Source organism: Hibiscus syriacus, unplaced genomic scaffold (genome assembly GCF_006381635.1).
Source record: "Hibiscus syriacus cultivar Baekdansim isolate YM2019G1 unplaced genomic scaffold, ASM638163v2 tig00116962_pilon, whole genome shotgun sequence".
In the NCBI taxonomy this organism is placed as follows: domain Eukaryota; kingdom Viridiplantae; phylum Streptophyta; class Magnoliopsida; order Malvales; family Malvaceae; genus Hibiscus; species Hibiscus syriacus.
Window position 1 is genome coordinate 2,367,722 of NW_024063488.1, and position 14,706 is coordinate 2,382,427.

The following is a 14,706-nucleotide window of genomic DNA, read 5'->3' on the forward strand; positions in this document are numbered from 1 at the left end:
AAACTAAAATTTTACCTTCTGTTTTGCAGGCACCTAGGTAGAATTGAAGCAATTACCGGAGCATTTGAAATATGTCTTTTTGGGCGAAAATGAAACTTTACCAGTGATCATCTCAAGTAAATTATCCAAAGGAGAAGAGGAAGCTTTGGTAGCAATATTGCACTCTCACAAACAAGCCATAGGATGGACCATTGCCGACATTAAAGGATTAAATCCCTCGACTTGCATGCATAAGATCAAAGTCGAAGAAGGAGCAAAACCATCACGTGAAGGACAACGTCGATTAAATCCACTGATGATGGAAGTAGTAAAGAAAGAAATTCATAAACTCCTTGACGCTGACGTAATCTATCAAATTTCGGATAGTAATTGGGTAAGTCCGATTCATGTGGTTCCCAAGAAAACGGGAGTCACAGTGGTCGAAAATCAAGAAGGGGAGTTAGTGCCAACAAGAGTTTAAAATGGATGGCGAGTTTGTATTGATTACAGGAAGTTGAACTCTCTTACTCGAAAAGATCATTTTCCTCTTCCTTTTATAGATCAAATGATTGAAAGATTAGTTGGGAAAACTCATTATTGTAGTCTTGATGGTTTTTTAGGTTTTTTTTTTCCAAATCCCAATGGCTCCAGAGGATCAAGAAAAAATGACTTTTACTTATCCCTTCGGTATATTTGCATATAGACGAATTCCCTTTGGTCTTTGTAACGCACCAACCACCTTCCAAAGATGCATGCTAAGTATATTTTCCGACTATGTGGAGAAGGACATCTAAGTGTTTATGGATGACTTCATGGTTTATGGTAACTCTTTTAATGAATGTCTTGATAATTTAACTAATGTGCTTAAAAGATGCTTAGAATATAACCTTGTTTTGAATTATTAAAAATGCCATTTTATGGTTGATAAAGGTTTAATTTTAGGTCATATTGTTTCCTCAAAAGGGATTGCGGTTAATAAAGCCAAAACAGATGTTATACGCTCACTTCCTTACCCCACAACTGTGAGGGAAATTCGTTCTTTTCTTGGTCATGCAGGATTTTACCGCATGTTTATTAAGGACTTTTCGAAGATAGCACAACCTTTATGCAATCTACTTCAAAAGGATCAAGACATTGACTTTAATTCAAAATACAAAGTGTCTTTTGATTCATTAATGGAAAAGTTTATTTCAGCTCCAATTATTCAGTCGCCAGATTAGAATAATCCCTTTGAACTTATGTGTGATGCATCGGACACTAGCGTTGGAGTCGTTCTCGGCCAAAAAATAGGGAAAGAGCCACATGTCATAGCCTACGTGTCCCGAACTTTGGACTCGGCTTAGAAAAATTATTCGACAACGGAAAAAGAACTTTTTGTTATAATTTTTGCTTTAGAAAAATTTAGATCATATTTGCTTGGTACTAAAATTACTGTTTTTTCTGATCATGCAGCTATAAGGTATTTGATGAGCAAAAAGGAAGCAAAACCAAGGCTTATCCGGTAGATCCTGCTTTTACATGAATTTAACTTGGAAATTAAAGACAAAAAGAGATGCAAAAATCTGGTAGCAGATCACTTGAGTCGAATTCCCCTTTCCACATCCGAACCACCACTTAGAGAAGAATTTCCTGAAAAAAAAATGGTTTGTAGACATGGTTAATTATTTGGCCACAGGTAAGTTACCATTAGATTTGACGAGAGTTGAAATCAATCGAATTAAGCGAGAATCCTAATACTATATTTGGGACGATCCTTATCTATGGAAGCACTGCTCGGATCAGGTAATTCGACAATGTATTGTCGAAAGTGAGGTAAACTCAATTTTACAATTTTTTCATTCTTACTCTTGCGGTGGTCATTTTGGGCCAAAACGTACAGCTCATAAAATTCTTGAATGCGGTTTCTATTGGCCTAACATCTTTCGGGATTCTTATATATTTTGTAAAACTTGTGAAAGATGTCAACGTACAGGTAATTTAAGCCGTAGGAATGAAATGCCGCTTAATTATATACAAGTTTGTGAAATTTTTGATATTTGGGGAATCGACTATATGGGTCCTTTTACTTCGTCATTTGGAAATACTTATATTATTTTAGCTATGGATTATGTTTCTAAATGGGTGGAAGCTAAAGCCACTCGGAATAATGATGCTAAAACTACAGTTAATTTTTTTAAAAATATTTTTTCTAGGTTTGGCACGCCATGGGCTATAATAAGCGATAGAGGAACACATTTCATCAACTGAGTAATCGAGTCGCTAATGAAGAAATTTGGAGTAACTCAAAGATTTGCTACCGCTTACCATCCACAAACAAATAGACAGGCAGAAGTATCAAATCGAGAAATTAAAACAATTCTTGAGAAAATTGTTAAACCGGACCGAAAGGATTGGAGTTTAAAATTAACCGATGCACTTTGGGCATATCGAATTGCTTATAAAGGTCCCATTGGGATGTCACCATACCAGCTTGTTTTTAGTAAACCATGCCATTTACCGGTCGAGTTAGAACATTGGGCTTATTGGGCCGTTAAACAATGTAACATGGACATGGATGCAATTGGTGAAGCTCGGAAATTACACATTCAAGAACTTGAGGAAATCCAAAGAAATGCCTATGATAATGCTCGGATATTTAAAGAAAAAACAAAAGAATTTCACGATAGTAGAATTTCTTTTAAAACTTTTTTTGTCGGTCAAAAGATTTTATTATTTAACTCCAAATTTAAACTTTTTGCAGGAAAACTCAAATCAAAATGGCTCGAACCGTTTACAGTTACTCAAGTATTTCCTCACGGTGCTGTTGAAATTGAAGATAACTCAGGAGTGCGATTTAAAGTTAATGGTCAAAGATTGAAGCCATATTATGAAAATGCTCCGGTTGGTCTAATCGAAGAAATCAATTTAGCGGAACCAACGCTTTGAAAAATCAGGTCGTTGAGCTAACGACGTTAAACAAAAGCGCTTGATGGGAGGCAACCCATTTCGTTATATTTTTGTTTTTATTTTTTTTATTTTCGTTTTATTTTTTTAGCGAACTTTATTTCATTCTATTTATTTTATTTTAATTAATTTTATTTTTTCTGAACATATATGAATTTCGATCGAATATTTAACGAAAAAAATAATGCAGAAAAACTGACTTGGTTCGAACTGTGCAGAAAAAATCGAACAAAACAGTGCAGAAAAAACTAATTTGGTTCAAACAGTGCAGAAAAATTCACATCAGATTCAAACAATGAAGTGAAAAAAAAAACAATGCAAAAAAAAAGAACATATTTGGTTCGAACTGTGCAAAAAAGTTCAAACAGAACAGTGCATCTTCAGATAGTCTACTCTATAACAGCTCGTCTCGACGTGACCGTGATCGCCACTAGATTGGGGAGTATTCTTTTTTTCCTCTCTTTGTTTTTAAATTTGATATACGTTTTGGGACAAAACGGAATAAGTGAGGGGGGAAGGATAAGCATGTGTCAAATTTTCTTGACTTGTTCAGTTGTTTGAAATTGAGTTATTATGATGTTGATATATTTTAATCGTTGGTTGCTAGTCTTGAATTTCGCTTTATACTCTTGCTTCCTTTTGGATTATGACCATGTTTTTTTTATCGAATTTAATTTGCATGATTGGTGATTGATATAGCTAGTGATTTTTTTGTTGAGTATTGATATTTCATGCTTTTGTCAATAGAGATGAACTTGACTAAATGCATATAAACTTTTCTTGTGAGATTTGAGCCTAACGAGCATACATTTTCTTTCTTGCTCATTGTTTGACTTGTGTGTGCCGAACTAATTAGGATATTCTAGAACTTGTAATCACAATGCATATTGAGACTACATGTTGAACGTAATATTTTAATGTGATAGAGGCACCTAGGATAAACCCACTTTTCCGAAAAAACCTACCCATTTATATATCCACTAGTGAACCACATTTGAGCCTATTTCCCTTTCTTTGTTTTTACACCTCATAATTAAACCCGAAGCCTTTTTTCCCTCCCTTTTCACACCGTTACCGAGACTTGAGATCTTGTATCATTGTTATTCCAGAAAAAAATTCAATGTTTCAAAAAAAAAGTTGTTCACTGTATCGAACAAAAAAAAGACCATTTGTTCGAAAAAAAGGGAAGGAAAAAAATCGATCGCTTCAATTGTCTTTCATCTATTCTTTTTCCTTATTTTGTTCTTCATTGCGCTTCATGTTAATTCGTGGATTGTTCTTAATTATTTTGATATTTTTTTTCGGTATTTTAAATCTTTCTTTTCGGCCTTTCCCTACCCTAACTTAAGCCCCGTTACACCTTGTTTAAAGACCCCTTGATTATTGCATTATGTTCATTTTTCGTGGCAAAGACTTGATTGGATTCCAAGCCTATGGTAATATTTTGGTTAGTTTCGGTTTGAGCGGTTCCATTTACCCCAAACACTTTGAGTGAATATGTGTGAATCTTTATGAGGTATTGAGTCATGTTTCATTGAAGTTGGCAATTAATTGAGATATCTTGCCTACTTTAAATTTTATTGGTTATGTATTTGCTTGATTGTAACTTGAATTCTGCAAATGTCATGGACTTAATTCAATTGGAAGTTTGAGGAATAAATTGAAATTGAAGATGACAACTTATGATTTTGATATGTTAATTGAAGAATGCTTGAGGACAAGCATTGAATAAGTGAGGGGGAATTTGATAAGTGCTTAATTTAGTTAATATTTTACTTTTAAATTACTCTTTAATCATTGATTTTTTGGCTTATTTGTTCATTTTAATTCATTTTCTGTACATGACGTAAGATTATGGAAATTGTATAAAAAGGACAAAATTCTGCAGATTTTTTATTTTCGAAATCAAAGCTAGTTGGGATTTGGATTTAACTCAAATTTAGGATAATATTTTAAACATTATATTTTATTTTTGTATTTTAGTTTAAATATGTTTTTAGTATTTTAATTAAGTTTTAGGATATTATTTTTATATTTTATCTTTGTATTTTAGTTTAAATAGGTTTTAGTATTTTAATTAGGATTTAGAATATTATATTATTTTTTTAGGTATTTTAGTTTAAATAGTTTTAAGTGTTTTAATTAAGATTTAAGATGTTTTAGCTTGTTTTTATGATTTTGAAGGCTATAAATACCCTCTAAGGGTAAGCCTAGAAACATATCTCTCTCATTTGAGAATAAAATCTTCTTTTTCTCTCTAGCTTTCTCTCTATTTTTCGCATACTTTTCTATTATGCTAAGTATGACTTTGGTTATGCTTAGCTAATTTTCTTTCAAGTCGAAGACTAAAGCGAAGGCTCAATTCCAAACGTGAGAATTGTAAGGTACTTAAATCACTTCGGATTTTCTCTTTATTTTCTGAAGCTTACTTTTCAAATCAAAACTATTTCGACGTTGGTCCGGATATTGTTATGGTTAATGTTTGAAGAAGGATTTGCTTATTGAAGTATATTCAACTTCCCGAGAACACACTTAGCAAAATTGTTTGCTAAGAGGAAACTGAGATCGGAATCAGTTGTTGTTGAAACGACACAATCCGAGTTGGCAACGAAGAATTGTTCTTGTAAGATTTCGTGAATCTTGAAGTAAAAATTTGTTTCGATGATCCGAGGAATTTGAGGCGAAGCTGAAGTCTGATGCTGCTTTCACAATAAGTTTCTCTTTATCTTAATCTCTTTAATTTGTTTATTTAATTATTTTTTCTTTTATTTAATTATTATTTTTAAACCACAACTTTAAAAAAAACCCTTTTATATTTATTACTATTAAGATTTATTATTATATTATTTTTCTTTCTTTTTATTTTATTTTAATATATCTTTTCAATTTCATCTGGAATTCTATCTTTTTCTAAAATCAAGAAAGAGTTTTATTAAATCAGAAACACCATAGTCCCTGTGGATCGACCCTGTTTCTCTATACTATATTTTCATTTTTATTTATTAAGAAGCCAGGAATTATTTTGATAGCAAAACGACGGTTATCAATGGCGCTAACTATGCCTATTCGAAGAATAAGATGGAGTTCTTTATTCAAGCATGTGACATGGGAGCATGGAAAATCATGATGAAAAGATACTCTGAACCATCCACAGATCCTGAAATGTGGAGTGAAGAAGAGACGAGATTATTCCAGCTCAACTAAAAAGCAATCCATATTCTTTTCTGTGCACTAAGACCAGATGAATACGAGAGAATATCATCTTGTTCAACTGCCAAGGAGATATGGGAAAACTTCAAGTCATACATGAAGGAACCGACGAGGTAAAAGAAACCGAAATTAGTCTTCTTACTCATAGCTATGAAAATTTCAAGATGAAGACATCAAAGCTATGACAGATGGATTTTCCGTGATTATCATCGGTCTCAAGGGATTCAGAGAATTAATCCATAATGAGAAGCTTGTGAAGAAGATAATTTACTATATTCCAAGTACTTGGCAATCAAAGAAAACTAGAATTATCGAAGCTAAAGGCCTAAAGTATTTAACTCTTGATGAGCTCATTGGTTCTCTCTCTCCTCACTCATGAAATGATGATTCAAGATGAGACAGATCATGAGAAAAAGAAAGACACAAAGAAGGAGATTGAGAAGAAGAAAAAAGTTGGTATTGCTCTCAAATCCACTAAAGATGAGAGTGATTCTGATGATAAAGAGGATGAAGAAATGGCCTTGCTTTCCAGACGACTCAGAAAATTAATGAAGCCAAATAGAGGAATAAAATTCCAACGAAATGAAGCCTTTAAAAATGAGTCAAAGGAGAAGGACCCAATATTTGCTATAAATGCAAAAAGCCTGAGCATGTTAAATATGATTGCCCACAATTGAAGAAGAAGGGTATTTCAAAGAAGAAGCATAAAGCACACTTGGCTACTTAGAGCGATGACAAATCATCCGATGAAGAGGAACAAGAAGTAGTAAACTTGTGCTTAATGGCATTTGGGGAGGATTCCCAGGTAACTTTTAACTCATCTAATTTATAAGATTATTCAATTAGAAGAATATAATGGGTGTGCCTCGGATTATGAGAGATTATTTTTAAAGTACAAGAAATATATTTCAAAATTGAAAAATGAAAAAGATCTCATATCCAAGACCAACGTTGAACTCGAAAGTAAAATTAAAAATTTACAAGTCAAAATCGATGATTTTGAAAAGAAAATTTCTGATTTGCAAAACTTACTTTATAGAGCTTATGATAATCATCAAAAAGAAATTGATGATCTTAGAACTTCTTTCAATAGAGTTGGACCAAAATGTTTTGAAAAATGAGAAAATTCAAAATCCAACTATATTAGAAAGAACTTTAAATCTTACAATCATAGAGGTCCTCAAAGAACCTCAAACGGTAAAATCATTAAGAGTATATGGGTTCCTAAAGGACTCAATATTACTAAGGATAGAGATATCCTAAATAAATGGATACCCAAGGGGACAAGGCTTTTAGGGACTAATGAATATGGACCCAAAAGAATTTGGGTACCAAAAATAAAAAATCAATCTATGTTTGTAGGAAAATGAGCATTGCTTCAAGCATGAAATACAAGCTCAAATACATGGTACCTTGATAGTGAATGCTCAAGACATATGACCGGAGACAAGAGTCGGTTTACTGAGCTTAACGACAAAAATAGAGGAGTGGTAACCTTTGGTGACAACTCAAAAGGTTACATTGAAGGTATAAGCACTATAGGTAATATGTCTTTCATACATATAGAAAATGTATTATATGTGAATGAGTTAAAACATAATATATTAAGTATTAGTCAATTGTGTGATAAAGGATACAATGTCTTGTTTGAATCAAACAGTTGTAAAGTTGTTGACATTGCATCTAATAGGATTATGTTTATTGGTCATAGAATAGGAAATATATACATGATGCATTTAGATTTAATTAATATGACTAATTTATTTCTAGTTGCCAAGGATGAGCATGATAGTTGGTTATGGCATAGGAGACTATGATACAAGCATGAGTGTTTTGCAAAGACTAATTCAAGGTGATTTAGTAAGAGGGTTTCCAAAGCTAAAATTTGATAAAGATAAAATCTATGATGCATGTGCAAAAGGAAAACATAAGAAAGTTTCCTTTAAATCCATTAATGATGTATCAACTAGTAGAGTATTACAATTGATTCACATAGATCTTTTTGGGCCAATTAGAACTACTAGCTTGGGTGAAAATCAATATGGTTTTGTATTAGTATATGACTATTCTAGGTATACTTTGGTTCTATTTTTAAGTACTAAAGATGAAGCATTAGAAAATTTTATCACGTTTTCAAAAATAATCCAAAATGAAAAAGGTTACTCCATTTCAAGTGTTAGGAGTGATCATGGTACTGAATTTGAAAATCTTGGATTTACTGAATTTTGCAATTCAAATAGGATTAGCCATAATTTTTCAGCACCTAGAACCCCTCAACAAAATGGAGTTGTTGAGAGGAAAAACAGAACTTTAGAGGAAATGGCTAGCACCATGCTTTGTGAGAACAATTAGCTAAAATATTTTTGGGCTGAAGCCACAAATACCGATTGTTATGTTATTAACCGAGTAATGATTAAGCCTATTTTAAAGGAAACTCCATATGAAATTTTCAAAAATAAAAAGCCTAACATTAGTTATTTTCATCCTTTTGGATGCAAATGTTTTATTTTAAACAACGATAAATACAATCTTGGCAAATTTGATGCTAAAAGTGATGAAGGAATTTTTCTAGGTTACTCCTTAAATTCTAAAGCTTATCGAGTATTTAATAAAAGAACTTTAGTGGTAGAAGAGTCTATCCATGTTGTTTTCGATGATAATCCCTTTTCGAGGATGGATTCTTGTGTTGATGATGACGTATGAATTATGAATACAAATGATGTGGGGGAACCATCATCAAAAGAAGAAGTGAAGGATGAGGAAACTCAAGATGCCTTCAAGAATCTAACCAGTGAAGAAAGGGAAGTCACTCACCCAAGAGAGTACAACTATGTCAAGGATGGTGAGATTTTATGTGATCCATCCAAAGGGGTAACTACTCGATCTTTTCTTAGAGACATTTGTAATTACGTCGCATTTATCTCATGCATAGAGCTTAAAAATATTAAAGAAGCATTAACCGATGAAAATTGGATTATGGCTATGCAAGAAGAGTTAAATCAATTTGAGAGAAGTAAAATATGGACATTAGTTGAAAGGCCTAGAAATAAATCTACTGTAGGTACTAAATGGGTGTTTAGGAATAAGCTTGATGAAAGTGGTAACATAGTGAGGAACAAGGCTAGACTTGTTGCTCAAGGCTATACTAAAAAAGAGGGAATATATTATGATGAAACATATGCTTCCGTGGCTAGAATGAAAGCTATTAGAATGTTGTTGGCATTTGCTTGTTTCAATAAATTTAAATTATATCAAATGGATGTTAAAAGTGCATTTTAAATGGTTTTTAAAAGAAGAAGTGTATGTGGAACAACTTCCTAGTTTTGAAGATTCAAAATTTCCAAATCATGTTTTTAAATTTACAAAAGCACTATATGGTTTAAAACAAACTCCTAAAGCTTGGTATGAAAGATTGTCAAATTTTTTAATTGAAAAAGGTTTTTCAAAAAGGAAGGTTGACACTACACTGTTTTTGAAATAAGAAGGTAAAGATTTATTAGTAGTTCAAATTTATATTGATGATATAATATTTGGTTCTACTAATTATGCTCTTTGCCAAGAATTTTCTAAGCTAATGCAAGGTAAATTTGAGATGAGCATGATGTGGAAGCTTTCATTTTTCTTGGGGCTCTAAATCAAGCAAAGGAAGGATGTCATCTTCATCAATCAAGCAAAGTACATCAAGGATATGCTCAAGAAGTTTGGATTGGAAAATGTCAAACCCCAAGCCACTCCTATGAGCTCATCTACAAAGCTTGACAAAGATGAAGAAGGTAAATGTGTAGATGTTAAACTTTATAGATCTATGATTGGCTCTTTGCTTTATCTAACCGCAAGTAGACTGAACATTATGTTTAGTGTTTTCTTATGTGCTAGATTTAAATCATGCCCCAAGGAATTACATCTACAAGCCATTTAGAGAATTTTTAGATACCTTAAGGACACTCTTAGTATAGGACTTTGGTATCCTAGAGACTCTAGCTTTAGCTTGCATGCCTTCTCGGATACGAATTATGGAGGATGCAAAAATAGATAAGAAGAGCACCTCCGGTACTTGTCAATTCCTAGGAAATATGCTAATTTCTTGGTTTTCAAAGAAACAAAATAGTGTTGCATTATCTACCACTGAAGCGGAATACATTTCAGTCGGTAGTTGTTGCACACAAGTTTTATGGATGAAACAATAACTTTTAGACTATGGAATTGAAGTTGGTACCATACCTGTCAAGTGTGACAATACTAGTGATATTTGTCTCATAAAAATCACATCCAACTCTCTAGAACTAAGCACATTGAAATTAGACATCATTTCATTAGAGATCATGTAATATCCCAAAATCAAGGTTAGTGACTAAAATGTAAATTTTGAAAACTTTATGCTCAATTTCAAAATAAGTTAAAAGTTCAGGGATTTAATTGGATATAATGTGTGTAGGATTTTATTTGTAAAGATGTAAATAAAGAAGGGTAAAATGGTCATTTGACAAGAAATATTTTTATCTTTCCTTTTTGGACAATAAAACACGTGGATAATGGGATAAAAAGAAAGAAAATGGTCTGGAGACTTGGTTCTCTTCTTCCTTGTTGCCGTGAGCTCCAATTTCCTAAGGTGAGTTTTGGTTAAATGATTATTTCTTGAGTTTTAAGCTTAGTTTTGATATTTTGGTGTGTTAAGAACACTTAAGGAAAGCTTAAGTTAATTTTAAATCAAAGAATGAAGGAGTTAGGAGAAATTAAAGATTAAGAGTTTTTAAATGAAATCTTGGAAAAGAGTTGATAAGTAGAATTGGAAGCTAAATTTGACTTGTCAATAGTTTAATTAAGAGATATGAAGTGATAGAATTGAAATTAAAACATACAAAAATTTGGTATGATTCTTGATTTCCATTTTGAAGATGATATTTTGAAGATAAAGAGGTATTAAATGCATAGGAATTGGTTTGGATATATATATATGTGAGTTAAGAGTATTAAAGGGGTTAAGATATAAAGGATTTAAGTTTATATGTAGTAATTTTCGGGCTTAAAAAAGAAAATATGTATATAATATGTATGATTGTGTAGATATCAATCGAGAATAAAGTTCAGACAAATTGACAAGTAATAGTCATCACGAAGAGATAAAGGATTAATATTAGCTAGTGAGGCCAGATGAGTGCTAGTTATTATTATGTACAAGATGTTTTATGGAAATAAGACTTGCGATGAGTCTATTTCCACTATTAGATTGTATGAGTTCATGAATGCAATTGTCGTATCGATATGATTTCTTTATGGATATAAATACATGTTTACATGATACACGTTAAGTGTTTATGATATATGTGAATCCATGATAATATGATATAAGTTAAGTTATGTAATACTAGATTATGAAACTGTATGAAAAGGTTATATGAGCATGTAGAATAAGTTAAAAGATCATGAATAATATAAAATAGTAAATGGCTTATAGGGTAATAACGGTAATAATATGAGCTAAGTATGTAACATCCCAATTACTGGGTAAGTGACTAAATTGTAAGAATTTATAAATTTAGTTGGTGAATTAGAATAAAGTGATAAGTCTAGTGATTTATGGAGGAATTTTGTGTATTGGGTATGATAGTAAATATAGAATTATAATAAGGGTAAAAGGGTCATTGAGCAAATAAAAGAATAAAATAATAATTGTGGGTATTATAATACCCATGTGAATGAATTGAGGAGATAAGTTTCCAGAGACTTATCTTCTTCTCCCAAACGTGAAGCACCCAAGCTTAAGGTAAGAATTTGAACCTTGGCCGTTTCTTTGATTTTTAGCTTGAAAATTGAAGTTTGGATGTTATATAAGCTAAAGGAAAGCTTATATGACATTAAAACAACAAGATAAATGTTTTAGAGATAGATTTGAAAAATGGGTTTTTAGATGAAATTTTGATATGGATGAGTTTTTGAAGTTTGAATAAGATTTTTGACTTGTCAAGAGGTTAATTAAGGAATATGGAGTGTTAGAATTGATTAATAACATGTTTGAAATTTGGGTATGATTCTTAATTTTTAAGAATTTGAATGAAGAATTGGAAATAATAAAGTGTTGAAATGATAGAAGTTAGTTAAAATGGTTGTAGTTAAGTTTGGTAGTATGAAAGGAATTTTGTATGAGAAAATTCAGTAATGAGTTGATGAATTTTCAGGTGAAAATTCCAGAACGTAATAAGGGTACCGATACCCTAAAGAGGGTATCGATACCCCCTAAAAGAAAAGTTGAAGTTTAGTTCATTAAATTAGTCTAAGTTATTAGTATCAAATTACAAGGGTTAGGTTTCTGATAACCATCTTGAAAATTATGTTTATGTAGATATAAAACGTAATCCTATTCCGGAACAATCGAAGAGATAGGATTGAATCAACGAAAGCAAGGCCAAGGTGAGTGCATATTATAAGTATAGTACAATGGAATAAGACTTTTGATAAGTCTAATTCCTATGTTGAATTTTATAGTATAATAGTTATTAACATGCATACATGATAATTATTATGATACATGCATAAGGTATATATGTGAATAGATTCAAATGCACATGTGATATGATAAGTGATATGAGCTATGTGATCACAAGAGAAATGACATGAGCACATGAACATATGAAACATAAGAATAATGCCCATAGTATACAATATGAGAGCTATAGGTATAGTTGGCATGGCAAGAGTCGAGGGTTTCATAGGTCATTCGGGACATATTCACAGGTCCTTCGGGACAAATTTCATATGCCACTCAGTGGGACTTATACGGGCTGTGGTGATAGAAATAGTGCACAACCTCAATGTACTCGAATACCTTGAGTTCTTAATAATGTACATGTGCTTATAAAATGTTATCAAAAGTAATTGCATTATTATTGTTGTATGTTACCATATTGAATTATATGTTATATAATTGAATATATAGATTGCATGTTCATATTCATATGGAATGTATCATTATTATATTTATATGCCTCACTAAGTCTATGACTTAGCGTGTAAGTGATTTACACGTAGGTACAGAAAAGTAAGAAGATTGATCTTAAGAGCAGCAACGCAACATACCATCTTTGAAGATCATATCAGAAGAACTTTACAAAGTATGTTCGTTTATGTAATATATGTGTTGGCATTTTAATATAGTTGTTTAGTATGTATGCTCTGGTTGACTTTTGTAATGTTTTAAATGTATTTATGTAAATGTAAATGTAAATGTATAGTAATGAACGGTTAAATTTTTACGAGTCTTATATACGTTTTACGGAAATACTATAGCAGTACTGTAACAGGGGTATCGATACCCTATAGCAAGGAATCGGTACCCTATTTGTAATCTGGAAAATTTAACATTTTGGGTACTGTTCATACAGACTAATACTGTTAAATGTTTTGTTATTTTGTAAGGAAAAGTGTTTTAAAATGGCAATGTGACATCTCAAACTCGTATTCATGTCGGGTCGGGTACGGGTTGGAGGTGTTACAAAGTGATTATAAACAGGTAGATATATGTTTAGATTAAGATATGATAACAAGACATAAATGATATGAGTTAAGTTTAGAGGAAACTTAATAAACTTATTGTATTAAAGGAAAAGTGAGAGAAGCTAACTAACTTTGATCTTTAGGATAATAGGATAATATAAAATAAGTCATGTAATTATATGATCATAAGAGTTAAGTCATATGACAAGATAAATGTGATACATAAGAATGAAATATAAGCTATGTATAAGTGATGAGTCATGCAAATATATGTCTATGAAAAGACTTAAGAGAACCTAATATAAATTATGAAATAATGAATTATGAGACTATACGAGAATAGTATATAAATTAGAGGACATGAACGTATATGATAATACGAAATTATAGGATAAGTCTTAAAGGAAATTATGATATAGGAATTATCGAATGGAGAATTATAAAATCCTATGAGAATGTTATAGTTATTATATGATTTAAGCATAGAAATGGACATAAGATATAGTCAGGTGCAATTATTATGTGATATGAGTATATGACATTACTATATGGATTATAGGAAAGAATATGTATGAATAATTTTGTAAGCTTATATGGTATTGATAAGACACATAAGATTATATGCATGTATGATAATATGAGAAAGTGAATTAAGTTAATTGATATTACGTGAATATAAGAGAATAAAATATAAACTATATGAAAAGATATGAACCATATGATATGACATTGTGAACATATGAGAAATGATATAAGACATATATGTGTTACATGATATATGTGATATGTGTGATATATGAGAACCATATGTGAACAAGAGATGGCAATGACATACATGTTATATGAACATATGAGAAGTGTTATAAGCTAAGTGACATATGAATATGAAATCATATGAAAAGTGACATGTACATGTGAATATGGAAAATGATATAAATAATAATAATAATAATGCCCATGTTATGTGTCATGAGGGCTAGAGGTATAGTTGGCATGCCAAGAGTCGAGGGTTACATATGTTCTTTGGGACATATGGACATGATTACCTATGTATTTCGGGACATATGGACAGGTCATTCGGGA